We start from the raw sequence: 14,501 nt of genomic DNA on the forward strand, positions 1-14,501 counted from the left end.
TTAAAAATCCTGTAGCCGCTTGTTATAATTATGTATATCCAATAAAATGTGGTCTTCATCAACCGTTTTGACGTTATGCAATTTGTGTTTATATGCTCGTCCTTGACTCATTATGGGCAGGGGCGGCGCAAGGAAACTTTGATTGGGGACTGGGGGCGACAAAAAATGAAACGTCATATTTTTTTCTCAGTATTGAATCATGTGATTCATATCTCTAATATGAATATTTTCATTCCTCGTTTCTTCCAATCCCTCTTCTTCCCCTTTTCATCGCTTCTAAGGCAATCAGAATCAAGGAAAGCTGTCATCGTACGAAAATGTTGATGAAATGCTCCCTTAAAGTTACCACTAAAGTAACACAGTTTGGAAAGACTCATGAGTGCCGAGAAGGGTCAAGAAATTGAAAATTCTTTGGATATCATCATGAACATGCACATGAAATTTAAAAGAAAAAAATGAATCTAATAACTCGAGTCGATGACCGAAGGCCAGAAGTGGGATTTCCCCAATGTCTACATCGATCAGTTTCAGGTAAATGGCCTCTCGAAGTACCTAAATCTCTTTTTAAAATGGGGGAATTTCCCCCGTTTGTTTCAGACCATTTAGACACATTACCATAATGCATTACATCAAAACCATTTATCAGTTCTTGCTTTCATTATGTCATTCAATGGACACGATTTAGTCGGTTGATCTCTGGGGCCCTAATATTCGTCTCTCCGTCTGACTTTTCCTTCATCTGCTGATTCTTATTTGATTTCAATTTTATCTTCATCTCTTTTTTTTGTTTTCAAATTCATTCTGATTTCTTTTGTTTGGATGTGTTCCCCTTCGTTGTAAATAATTTTCAAGGACTCGGGGGTATATACTGGATCCCAAAGGTCCATTATAAAGAAAAAGGTAGAAAGAATTAAAAAAAGGAAAAGCTGCCGTTCCACTCTCTTCTATATAATTACTTCTCACATCCTCTTTTCTCCCTCTTCAGTGGCTTCCAAGCCCACATCTCACTCCACTTTCTTCCATGCTTTCACTTTCTTCTTGCTTTATCGTTCCTCGTGTCCTCTCTCACCCCCTTTTTTTCCTCTAACTCTTCCCTTTTTCCCCTGTGTCTCTCCATCCTTCTCCTTCTCTCTCTCCCCCGCTCACTTTAGCTCCCGATTTACGCAACTCATCCATGGCGTCGCGGTTTTTTAAAAAGGGACATTTTTGTTGCATCCTTTCAATAAGATATCAGTTTTACTTCCCCGTGAAGAGAGATTGAAGAGCGACCAGAGAATTATTGATTCGGTGAACTGGATTTGGAGTATCATTGCGAGCGGTTAACGGATGTAATCTCTAAGCGGTAACGGATCGCTTTAAAGACAGTCTTCTACCTTAGAGAGAAATGCCAGTAGCTGCAGTAAACACTGATTTCATGAGAAAGTCTGTAAAACCAGGCTTAATTGTCAGAATATCATCGAGGATCTAGATCTGGTACAGTTACTTAAACTGAACTTTGTGAAATCTTGAAATCTACGCTGAAAAACGTTCACACTGAAGATCACCTACACAGATAGGTACACGTGGGACAGTGTATTGTTATTGCTGGAATAAAGACCCGACGGAAGTGACCGAATCTGCGCTTATTTTGCTTATTTCTCAGCAATTACACAATTTCTCCCAGAATCCTTCGGCACATATTTTTTATTCATACAAACAGACACTTGGGTGGTCATTATTTTAGATTCTGTAAAAAGTTATTTTGAGATCGTTACCAGAACTAGAATTTATCTTTAAAGGGGATACAATCTCATTAGAGTGAAGGAAACTATTTTCCAAAATTAATCTAGTCTACACACTCTAAAAACACAAAGAAATTTGTACCCAATATTTGGTAAAAAGGGAACATGCATGTTTGCTGGGGTTTTTTTTTTACCGTATATTGGGCTAAAAGCATGCTTTAAAGATAAATTTCCAAGCAACATTGCGTAAAATTTACAAAATATCTGGTATCTTTTCCCCTAACCAACATACACGTTCCCATTTTAATCCAATATTGGGTTAAATTGGTATAAATGGGATTGCGTCAGCACAAGACAAGCACCTTTGGCACCAACTTGAGGAGGCCTTCGCCCTGCAGTGGGCTGAACATGGCTGATATGATGATGATGATGATGGGTTAAACTTTTTAATTTATTTAGAGTGCATGACGATTTTGGATAATAAAAACATCATTTTTGGGGAGTTTATTTTTTAAACAAGAACCCAATGCTCATCCTGGCAGATGAATAAAGTTCATGCAGAACGAAAATATCAAATTACTGTTTTGACACAAAATGGCAACATTGCGACTCCTCACGAAAATGCTTTCCATTTTGCTCGGTACTACAAATTTCAAAATCAAAACGACACACGAATTTCTCTGATTTTATTTTTTTATCAACTGAACCCAAATATAAATTTCGTGCTTAATGAGGTCCTTCTAAATCATTATAATGATATAAGGGTTCAAATTAGCACCTTTATCCATAACATATTAGTAGAATTGCCTCTGACTACTTCCAAAGGACTTGGATATTATTACCCCGGTTGTAGCTCAAGCAGCCTTTAAGCGTGCAGAGCATTTCAAGGAATAGATTACTGCCAGGTACCCAATCACAAATCAAATCAAATCATCTATTTCAACAAAAATGTAAAAAAAAACATTATAAATATGTTCAGAATAGGAAACAAACATAATTGAAAAAGGAAAGTGAACCGAGTTGATCAAAAGTAATACAAAGAAATGTATTTTACTGTGGGGAGCCAAAGAAGACAAAATAAGTCTTAAAATCAGGCACCCAACATAAAATAAACAGATGAGTGCTTTCAAAATAGACATTTCTTAACAATATATAACATGTGAAAATGGCTCTCATTTATAATTTTCAAAAAAATAGTTAAGAAAAATCAACACATACATAAAAAAATGAAATAGCGTTACGTGTGGGAAATAGAATTATAAGAATGATAACTTAAGTAATGACATAAACAATACAAAAAAAAGAAAAGATAAGTTTGATTTTTAAGCTCTACTGTTATTTGTTAAATTTATATCAATCAGGTACTTTTTGAAATTACGTTTAAAGGAATGGAGTGATACTGATTTTTTAATTTCTTTTGGTAAGGAACTCCACAGTTTAGGGCCAGTGAATAAAAGAGTGGATTTAGCATATGATGTTCGAACCTTTGGAAAATGAAAGTCATTGGCAGAACGGGTTTCATAAGAATGTAAATCTAGATTAAGGGGAAATAAATTAGAAATATGAGGAGGGTGTAGACGATGTTTGCATTTATACATAAAAATTCCGATTTGTAGATTCATGATATCATACACAGTTAATAGTTTGAGTTTATGAAATACTGGAGCAGAGTGGGAATAATATGAAGAATTGGAAATAAGGCGAATCGCTCTTTTCTGCAATTTAAATACTCTATCAGATAGATATTTTGGACAACATGCCCAGATAATGGTACAATATGAAATATGTGGGAGAAACAAGGTATTATAAATGGAAAGAAGTATTTTAGGCGGGAGAACGTGACGTAAGCGATACAATACACCGACAACTTGAGATATTTTAACACAGACATCTTCGATATGATATTTCCAAGACATGACTTCATCAATATGGATACCTAGAAATTTGGAATGATTTGTATGCAATAATTGAGATCCATTCATGTGTAATTTAATATTCTTAATATCATAATTAATGTTACCAAATACCATAAAATTTGTTTTAGACATATTTATAACTAATTTATTACATTTTAACCAATTGCTTAGATTTTGAAGTTCATTGTTTAAAGTAAAAGTTATAAAGGAAATATCATTATGAGTAAAAAAAAATACTTGTGTCATCTGCGTATTGTATGAAAGTTAAAATATTTGAGGAGCATTGAATGTCATTTATGTAAATAAGAAATAACAATGGGCCCAATATGGATCCTTGTGGAATCCCACAAACAATATCCAACAAAACTGAATTAATTGAATCAACAGAGACAAATTGTCTTCTATTTGTTAGATAGCTCACAATCCACTGATAGGGCGTTCCCTGTATGCCACAATGATAAAGTTTTTGTTTTAGAATATGATGATCTATGGTGTCGGATGCTTTGGACAAGTCGATGAAGATACCTACGCTGTTTTTTTTTATTTTTAATAGAATTCGTAATATCTTGAGTAAATTTATTTAAAGCCAATGACGTTGATAGACCCTCCCTAAATCCATATTGTGTACTATTGAGAATGTTATGAGACGATAAAAAATAGGATACCCTAGTATATACACATTTTTCAATTATTTTTGAGAAGACAGTAAAGACAGATATGGGTCTATAATTGGATAAAGTTTCTTTTGATCCTGACTTGAATACAGGTATCACTTTTGTTATCTTAAAGGTAAATGCTGGTTTTGGTAACGATATCAAAATGAGTTCGTACAGAATCCAATGAAATGACCACCAAAGTGTCTGTTTGTATAAATAAAACGCATGTGCCAAAGGATTCTGGAAGAAATTTTGTAATTGCTGAGAAATCAGCAAATAAGCACAGGATTTGGGTAGAGCGTCGGGCCCGACGCTCTAAGCAGTAATTGTACATTGTCCCACGTGCGCTTATCTGTGTTGGGGATCTTCGATGTGAACATTTTTCAGCGTAGATTTCAAGATTTCACAAAGTTCAGTTAATGTAACTGTACCAGATCTAGATCCTCGATGATATACTGACAATTAAGCCTTGTTTTACAGACTTTCTCATGAAATCAGTGTTTACTGCAACTACTGGAATTTCTCTTTAAGTTTATCAGGTACGATTCCTGTAGAAATTTATTCATTAAAAATATAGCATAGTTGTTTACATATAAATGGAATTACTTTCTTAATAACTTTTATGTCTGCGTTGTCGAACCCAGAAGAAGTATTATGTTTTTGAATTTATCTACAACAGATATGATTTCACTTTCAGATATTGGTTGAAAATATATTGAAAAAGGACATCGATTTAAAAGGTATTTTTAAGGAGGTTCGTTAGATATATCACTTGTATTTTTTTATTTCTTCCTGCAAATTCGGACCAATAGAAGTAAAAAAATTATTGAATTCGTTGGCTATTTCTTTTTGATCCGTAATAATGTTATTATTGTCGACAATTTTTAAGATTTTATTATGACTCTGTTTTCTGTTTAGTACAAAATTTATTTATTTCCATGTTGCTTTGGTATTCCATTTTAAAGAAGTAAATTTTGAATAAAAATATTGCTGTTTAGTTTTTTTAATGGCCTAAGTACATTTATTACGGAAAATTTTATAATTTCTTTCATTAACTGCTGTTCTGATAACAATATACTTTTTATAAAGCTTTTGTCTTTTTCGGCACATTTTTTTTAAGATCTTGTGTGAACCAGGTTTTATATTTTAACTTAGGTTTAATTTTTATACTTTTGAGAGGGAAACAACTATTATATAACTCCAAGAACTTATCCAAAAAATTATTGAACATATCATTTACATTACTTTCATGAATATCCCAGTCAAAATCTATTAAAGCTCTGCAAAATTCACAGATATTATCTTCACTAATTAATCGTTTATTTATGTAAACTGGAGGAGAATATGAAGTCAAATAAGAAGAGGAGATGATACAGAAAATAGGTAAATGATCGCTGACATCTCCATAGAGGATACCATATTCCCTAACTGTTTCGAGTCTATTAGTGATTATCACCCGTATCAGACCAGCGGCCCGTTGCAGAAAGAGTTGCAATCGATCGCAACTCTGAAAATCATGCGCAACTTGATTTTCAACCAATCAACAGCGCGCATTGGGACCTGCGTTTGATTTTTTGACTTGCGTTTAAACGCAACTCTTTCTGCAACAGGCCCCAGGGGTCCGTTGCAGAAAGAGTTGCGTTTAAACGCAAGCCAAAAAAATCAATTGCAAGTCCCAAATGCGCGCTGTTGATTGCTTGAAAATCAAGTTGCGCATGATTTTTAGAGTTGCGTTTGATTGCAACTCTTTCTGCAACGGGCCCCAGAGCTGGTCATTTACAAAACCGTATTGCCCTAGATTCATAAATATCGGGAAGGGATAGGTATATTATTTGTATTTTCCTCGGTCTCAATGCGCATAATTATTTACTTTGCATGCAGAGCTAGAGACGACGCAAAATATACCTTTGTATTTTCCCTGGGGGGTGTTTCACAAAGATTTAAGTATGACTTAGAGTCGCACTTAAATGTTTGTTGCGCGCAGTATAAAAGGCATGACAGCATTGGTCAGATCATGCCAAGAGGACGTGCACTACTGCGTATTGATCAATAAGATTGCGCGTTGCATATCATGTACGCGTCGACCTTTAAGTGCGACCTAAGTCATACTTAAATCTTTGTGAAACACCCCCCAGCAGGTCTCACATCCGGGCATTTGAGGATGCGTATTAAGAGATACGCTTCATAAGGATCCGCGCACCAACATACATATACGCAGGGGGTGGAAACTCCGCTTCTGCATCCGGTCAGACATGGGGAAATTTTGGAAGGTCAAAAGTGCACACTGCTCCCATTTTTCGCGTACAAGGCTATGGACACCGCAACTTCATGGCACACCAGCGAAACAGAGGCGTGGTCATAAATTGGCCTGCGCGCACAGCGTAAAAATATGCAAACAAGCAAATTGTCACAAATTAGCATAATACGCGAGGTGATTGAATATGAAATGTACCGGTATTCATAGAGCTGCCGCTGCGCGTCTTTGGTAAATTCATATCATTGATCATTCCCCCGTTCACCCCCCCTCAAGGTATTCAGTTGTTTATTCATCTTATATTTTTAATTCTTTCGCGCTTATTACTACATCAATTAATTCACTTATTTATTTGCTAGATATTTCCCTGGAAGACATTTTGGAAGCTTATAAGAGATTCATTAGTAGGATTGAACTTAGGGATCTGCTTGCTCTATTCATCAGGTGTTCATCACTACCCATTATTTTCATTACACATCATGAATAGCCACAAATATTTGTTTATTTTGGGGGGTGGGGTAAATACTTAAAATGATTAGAAAAATCTGAGCAAGAGAGCAATCAGGTCATTTTGTCTTTATTTTGAAATTGAAATGAACAATCTGGTGCAAATCTTATGAAGATTTTTTTTTAAAGTCTGAGTTTGGGATGGGAGCAAAAGAGAGCCCAGTACCCCCCCATGTATTTGCTCTCATCAAGGCTATCTTAAAGGTCACTTCCAAATAAAATAAAAATTTTGTACCTGCCCACCCCCTATATTTCTCTATCGATTCCACCCCCCCCTCTCTCTTCCACACACACACATTCCACATAATCTGCGAGCAAACAATCATTCTCATTTCATTTTTATTTCTATCCCACTTTTAAATCAAACTCATTCATGTCTTTAATTCGGCTGCACCTGAATGTCACAGTATGCCATGTTGCAATGGCTTTTATGGGCTATCTTGCCACGCATGTTATTTTGATACTAAATACCTGTTGTACTAGTATTATACCCATGGATACCCGACATACAGAATCAATCAATCAATCAGTAGCACCATCATATTCCAGTCATATAGAAGTAATCTTCAGTGCCATTTCATCACAACACAGTTTGGTAGCAATAACATCATCACCACATATCTTTCACGCAATATAAATTGGTGGATTAAGTAAATCACGAATATCAAGATTAGAAAGTAATATTTCAAATTAAAATGTTTATTAATTAATAAATTTTTGAATACATGATAAAAATATTTTTTCTCTTTTTTCTCACCAAAGCATCAAATTACATCGGCAAAATGCCTATAATGAGTGCAACAGAAATTGCAAGGATATTACATGAGAGGGGATGTATTTTTTTTGTAAAATCTAGAGAAAAAAAATGAAAAAAATAAGTATGTATATTCACTTACATAGTTATTGATAAGCCTTACATAGTCAATATAAGGGGGGCATCAAGGATGCCATTAATAAAAAGATTATCGATATACCTCTCTCTCAAAGTCAGTTACTCAAATATCAAATAATTTTTTTCAGCATTTGCTGACAAGAAATAGCATGCTAATCTAATTGGGGACACTTCATAAAAAAGGGGAGCACATTGCCACATTTCTCTAAAGAGTGCCTTCCCAAATCTGCACATTAGAAAATTAGTAATAAAGTTGCTTATTGTCTATTGTTGTGAAGTGCTGCTAGAGCTGTGTTCTATTTCCAGCAAATTCTTTTATTTGCAGAGCTAATCTAATTCATTATATGGGACATCGACAATACAGTGTTACAAAAACAAAGAAATTAAAAAAAAAAAAAAAAAAATAGTGCAACTTTTCACTTCCCCCAGAAAATGAATTCAACAGCTTAATGTCCAGCAATACATAGAGGTTCTTGTTTCATAAGGACTTCAATTATGGTAAATTGGCCCCAAATGTAACTAGCAACTAGCATGGGAACCCCAATTTTGATCTGTTGCTTTAATGTTTCCATAGTAATTACCAGAATTTCAAAGTTAGAATAGTGGTTAGTCTTAAAGGGGAAGTTTACCCTGACCAAAAGTTTATTGTAAAAATAGCAGAAAAAATAATAAAAAATATTGCCAAAGGTTTGAGAAAAATTCATCAAATAATTAAAAGTTATTAGAATTTCAATTATTTGATTTGTGACGACATATGCGAGCAGCATTCACACATAGCGAATGGTAAAAAATCAAATAAATGTCATTTTCTCAGAAAATTGAAAATGGTTTTCACCCTACCTTTTGTGTATCAATAGACAAATCATTTCATGCCCAATCATGAATAGAAAACAAAATTAAGTCATCAGAAACCATACAAAATTTGAAATTCATGCATGTTATATCACATAACACATGGGCAGCTGCTCGTCTATGACGTCACAAATCCAAAACTTTGAACTCTAATAACTTTCTTACTTTTTAACGGATTTTCCTGAAAAGTTTTCTTCAGGGTGAACTTCCCCTTTAATGAATTGGGGTCCAGGACTGAGAGTGATTTCTTCGCCCTTTGTTCTGTCACATTGTTTTTTATTATGCACATTTTATTCAATGAAAATCCATTATTTCTTATCACCATTTATATGTCTGTAGGCATGTATGTTACATAGCCAAGACCTCAGTAAAGGCACATTCTGCATTGTTTAGATTACCAGAATACAACCTATCCCTTTAAAACTACTAATATTATTCAAAGTGCTTTCACTACTATAATTACTACATGTAGATGATTAGAACACTAATAAGGGGGGGGGGGGGATAAGTGTGCCCTTTGAAAAATATTTTAATCTTGTGTGAAACCTATGGACCTAAACATCTACTCCAATTATTTTTTTTCAACAGATGTGTAGTTTAAGCAGCATTCAATATGTATTGACACATTTATTTAAATTCATTCAAGTTTTTAAATCTGTAATTGCAATGAAGAAACTGCTTGTTATGAACCTGGCCTTCATATTTCTTCTTGATCTGCCCTGGTGATACTCAAACAGCTTGTGAAACCTGCATAGTAAACAAAAAGAGAAAGGGACAAAATGAGCTGCTGATATAAATTATTCTTACTCATCTAGTCCAATTTATTTAGAAGTTTTAAACTTTTTATGAGCCCCTACTCTTCCATGCAATATTATTTAGAAAATGCACATGTAGTAACTTATGTTGCCAGATAAAAATCATAGATCACTATTATAGATCATTATTCATATAACTTTTTTTTATTAAGTGTGAAAACCCATTCAAATATATATCGAAATATTTTGTCCTTTTTTATTTCTGTCTTCAGAGTAACTGAGTTTTAAAGTGATTTTATGTATGATTAATATAGCTAAGAGACATGGACAATAAGTATGCATTGATATTAATGGAAATACTGGTGAATTTGAATCCAAAAGAATACACTCTAAAAAATGAAGTGCTAATTTAGCTCTTAAAGAGCGTGTATAGTGACTGCACTTCGGAGTGCTGATTTGTCTAGTTCAAATTTGAACTAGACAAATCAGCACTCCGAAGTGCAGTCACTATACACGCTCTTTATCTCATCATGCAGCTTTACTTTATGGGATAACATGATTCAGAATAAATAGGTTTTTTATATTTTTATGAAAACAAGCATACCTGGCAAGCTTTTAGATCAGATTTCATGTTACTCATCAGATTGTACCTCTTGGTGATGTGCAAATGGTAATTGACTTTGTACTTCTGACTCCCACTGGATCTGCAATTTGATATACATACAATACTTTACAGTTAAAAATTTCAAAAGTGATAAACAAAATTCCTCTCTTAAAACAATTTTTTCAGAGTTTCCAGCTTTCACAATTCCCAACTAGAAAAAAGCAGGTCTTGACCAAAAACTAAATGGTTCAAGCATACATGTGCTACTATAGTGAGGTCTTTTGTCAATCTTCAATATATATATACACCAAGCCAGCTTTGACAGATGTAGGATAATTATCATTTGTGTGATAATATGGCTTTCGCTCATTCATCAGTGCGAGACAATCATTAAATTTTTTGCACTCGTCTATAAACATGTCTGATTTGAATCTCTACGTTAAGTGATATCCTCTTTAAGTTTGATTTTTATTTAAAAAAAGGGTTAGCTCACTTGCTGGCAGGTTTAAATGACCCTTTGCCTTTCACCACAAATAACATCAAGTGAGGACAATAAAGATAAATCAATTAGATCAGCTGCTCTCTCTGCTTAGCCTTATACTTAAACAATTCAAAATAGGGCACTATAAATTTTCTCAACCCTTCCAAAAAACAATTGAGCAGTTTGAACCCTGACAAAGAAATGTTGCCCCCCGAAAAAAAAGAATCATTAAACTCCGTTGCCAGGCTAATTACATTTTAGTCCAATGGCAATGGTCCAGCCAGGAACTAAAATAAAGTTAACTTACATCTTTGTAGAAAAGAAGTCAAACCAGACAGATCTAGAATTTTATTTTTTTAAAATCTATATCTAAGTTAGACCTATCCTAGGGCCTTACTTTTATTTAAAAAAAGAAAAACGTTAACATCTGTCTCAAATCATTCCATGAGCATGGAAAAATCTACCAATATCATTCCAAACAGATTCAGTTCATTTAGATTTAATTTCATTTCATTTTAAATGCAGATAATTATATTGAAATAGCGGTGTCGAAAAATCAGTACTAGGCCCATGGCCTATAACTTCAAATTTCAACTCAAGCTTGTCTGACAATTAATTTCCAACACCTAATGACCTAGCCTACATCGGCAATTTCGCAGCCGGCTGGCACCGGCGATATCAAAGTCCGCATCCCGCTCTGGCTATATACGGTACGGTAATCGGTATTTGGCTTAATTTTGATGCAGCTTTGCCGTTAAACAAGTCCACATCTACCCCTGATATTTGACAATTAGAACTGAAATACAGATTTAATAAGGGCGGACATGAAGCATCTCAATTAACCAACTTAGTTCTACGAAAACTATATTATTTTCTGAGAAAATATGTCAGTCATATTTCAGACTTATTTAGGATCAGGACAGGAAAAAGAAATGGAAATATGGAAATTGTGGTTTGCGTTGTAAACTGCACATAAAGCCATGCATGCGACGCCGAACCCCAGCAAACACATTACAATTTCAACTAAGATCAAAGTAAGGAATTGAACTTAACTTACTTTTATTCCTATGGAATGTCATTAGATTGATATTAATGTTTCCTCCAAGATTTTCTGCTCCTTTGAAGTTCACTCAGAAATCATGTTTTCAAACATCAATTCTAAAAACAGATAATTAGACTTGCTATTGTATTTCAAAAAGTTGAATTTCGCAGAATCAAAAAGAACGACACTTCGCACAGATATCGTAGGGAATTGTGGGACGGAAAAAAATGTTTAATGCATGACGACATGAATAAAACATTAGCGTTTTATCCAATCATACAAGTGCATTGTGCGTATTTTGACGTCATTACTCATGAATTAAACATTGACCTTCCAAAATCAACCTTCAAATTGGACAAATGGCAGCCATGTTTGTTATGTACAAAACCTATGGAAAATCAAAAACGCGCGAAAAGAGTTGCCTCTCTAGCTCCCTTCGGGAGCTTACGTATAGTAAGATCGTATCTCTGTGCATATACGTCATAATAAAGACAGCGCTTGCAAGTACGTCATAATGGTAAAGTGCAGAGCCCAGACCCTTATATTAACATGACACAATAGAACTATTTTAAAAAGTAATATCACCATTATCACGATTTTTGCTCTAGATATCTGATAAGGATGATAATAAAAATATTGTCTGGCTCGTCTTTCGGGGAACATCAAATATATTGCCCATAAAAGACCCATATTGCCCTCGTCTAAAGACTCGGGCCAATATGATTCTTTTGCTGGCAATGTATTTGATGTTCCCCTTAAGGCCAGTCAATATTATATAAATATGTTATCTATCAGTTAACTAGAGTGCGAAGTGATGCGCGTGGGCTTGTTTATAAGTGGATAAAAAGAAAATGAGGAATATATGTCGGTGAAGCTATTACTAAGAAGACTACCATCTAATGATATAAGATTTATGTTATAATCTCCGAACAGGTAACATGGCTTAGAATTTGGAATAAGCAGCTGGGTTGAGTGTGGCACAATGTGGATAAATTTCTTGCTGTAGGAAACCATGGCTGGGATTTGAACCCACGACCCTCTGTTTCAAAGTCCGAAGACTAAAATCCACTGGGCCACAACGCTCCAACAATATGCGTGATAAACGTGAGGGGTTTTGCGGTCGAACAATGCTTTAACATGTTTAGATTTCTTAATTTCAATCGAAATCCCTCAAAGTTTATTGACCAAGTTCTTCGTGATTTCCTGTCACTTTTAAATAAAACAAATTAGGAGCCGATGTTGACCTTCCTATGTTTAATCCGAGTTGTATTCTACCGGTATAACCAGACTCGGCACTATTCCCAAGAGATAAGCTTATTGGCCAAGGAATCTATTTGAAAGTGTGTGTGTGTGTAAGTGTTGGAGAGGGGGGGGGGGTAAAAATCCATAAAACACAGTATGTTACTATCTTTTACGTTTTTGTACATGGTTAAAAAAAATAAAAGTATTTCCCTCCCCCTGTTTATTGCCAAATGGTACATTTCAAAACAATATTTCTTCATACGCCAACAATAGGTAACTTTTGTAAAATTTGCTCACATGAGGAAAAATACGCACCTCTTAAGCAATAGAAACGACAGACAATGTTTCTAAGTAAATGTCATTAGCCGATTGTTAGCCATCCTATTTCATTTCCGCTAACTATTTTGGAAGGCTGCTGATGAATTCAGATCATGCTAGTCATTTATTCTGAATCAAGATCAAAATATCTCCTGAATAGAGATATATTTTGATTTTCTTTTTCTCGGGAGATTCCCACATAATTATTGCAGTAGCGATGACGTCACTATCACCAAGGTGATAAGGAGGGTGTATCTGGATCGGAATTATATATGGAAAGGAAAACACGTGGGATGGACACTATTACCTTTGGATATGAAACACCGAACGCTGGTCAAAAATAGAGTTCTATCTTTACCCGACTAAAAGAGCAAAAAAAAAAAAAGTTCTTCCCTCTGCTGTGTAACGTTAGAAAGATCAAATTTTGTTTTGTGGATAATTATGTTACAATGTCGATAGGCGACGTATTTGGGAAAGTGCATCAAGATATTCTTTAATTTGAAATTAAAGATCCATTTTTTTTTTAAATTCTATTTCTATTTATTTTTAAATCTTTTTAAATTTAGTTGTATATATCTATTCAGTTCATTTTACTTATCATTATTTCATTTATTTCCATTATTTTTTGTGGGGGGGGCTTTGGTCATGTTGGTTGTAGTACATTCATCAGTTTAAGGACTGAATGAAGACAAGAAATAATCCACCTTTCAATGGAATGCTTACAAAAGCCTTTTGGCTCCTTTTTAAAGAAACTTTTTCTCATTTTATCTTTATCTTCTCTTGTTTGATTTACATGCAGCATCTTTATTCACTTCAAAATGACAATGTACAAACAACAAATATGTAGGTATGTTTGATAAAAAGGCTGACAACGGATAATTCATTCAATTATTGCCATTATAAAACATTAAATCATTTTCAATGACAAAATCACCACTTTCGTAAAAAAAACCCGAAACCATTACCCGAGCGTCCATGCAAATCCTCTGATATCTCGCATAAAATGGTATCTCTGTTTGTTTTGGAGATTAATGTTCATACCTTGGCCCATCCATTCGATCCATGTGTCCAGCAGAGCATTCGTCCCCCAGACATATTAATAAACACGAAATAATATCGAGTCATCGAGATATGGGCCGAGATCTCTCATTCCCGAATCGAATCCGGACAGATATTAATAATCATGTCGCGAGAGACGATAACCGGTATCGATTGAGCGCTCCGATGGACATATCCGATCGATATATCTCATGATCGTTTC

The sequence above is a fragment of the Lytechinus variegatus genome, chromosome 12 (genome assembly GCF_018143015.1).
Source record: "Lytechinus variegatus isolate NC3 chromosome 12, Lvar_3.0, whole genome shotgun sequence".
NCBI classification, from domain to species: domain Eukaryota; kingdom Metazoa; phylum Echinodermata; class Echinoidea; order Temnopleuroida; family Toxopneustidae; genus Lytechinus; species Lytechinus variegatus.